The sequence below is a fragment of the Gossypium raimondii genome, chromosome 11, assembly GCF_025698545.1.
Source record: "Gossypium raimondii isolate GPD5lz chromosome 11, ASM2569854v1, whole genome shotgun sequence".
Classification (NCBI taxonomy): Eukaryota; Viridiplantae; Streptophyta; class Magnoliopsida; order Malvales; family Malvaceae; genus Gossypium; species Gossypium raimondii.
In genome coordinates this window covers 28,932,278-28,932,979 of record NC_068575.1, presented here as the reverse complement: position 1 = coordinate 28,932,979, position 702 = coordinate 28,932,278, and the positions used below count along the sequence as shown (strand labels likewise).

General features: G+C 39.9%; 1 non-coding gene across 1 annotated transcript; it reads right to left on the bottom strand.

Moving 5' to 3' along the window:
* Positions 1-254: 254 nt before the first annotated feature.
* LOC128035197 (small nucleolar RNA R71) lies at positions 255-361 on the bottom strand. The gene has a single exon (XR_008191598.1). It is a non-coding gene; the product is annotated as a small nucleolar RNA R71 (small nucleolar RNA).
* Between the last annotated feature and the right edge of the window lie 341 nt (positions 362-702).

The window sequence follows — 702 nt, the reverse complement described above, 5'->3', positions numbered from 1 at the left end:
ACAAACGGTGGGCCAATTTAGTGGTATGCCCACGGAAGATCCACATCTCCACCTTCGATTGTTTATAGAGGTGAGTGATTCATTCAAGATAGTCAGTGTGACTGAAGACGCACTGAGGTTGAAGTTGTTTCTGTACTCGTTGCGAGATCGAACAGGAGCATAGCTCAATTCATTGCCACCAAGTTTCACATCTACATGGCAAGAATTAGCAGAGATATTTTTGGTTAAGTATTTCCCACCTAGAAAAAAACTCTAAGCTAAGGAACGAGATCACAACTTTCCAACAATTGGATGACGAGTCTTTGTATGAGGCTTGGGAGCGATTCAAGGAGTTACATCGTAAGTGTCCTCATCATGGGATTCCTCACTGTATCTAGTTGGAGACATTCTATAATGGTCTCAATGCACATACAAGATTGATGGTAGATGCTTCCGCGAATGGTGCAATTTTGTCTAAGTCTTATAATGAGGCTTATGAGATCATTGAGAAGATCGCGAGTAATAACTATCAATGGCCAACAAGTCAAACAGGTTTACGAAGACTGTAGTCAGAGTTCATGAAGTTTACTCTTTCACTTTGTTATCAGCTCAGGTATCATCTATTTCCTCTATTTAAAATAATTAACTGCTAATAGTACCAATAATTTTGCAGCTCAGCCACCAAGTCTGTTTGAAATAGTTTCCTTTGTGAACTGTGGGGAA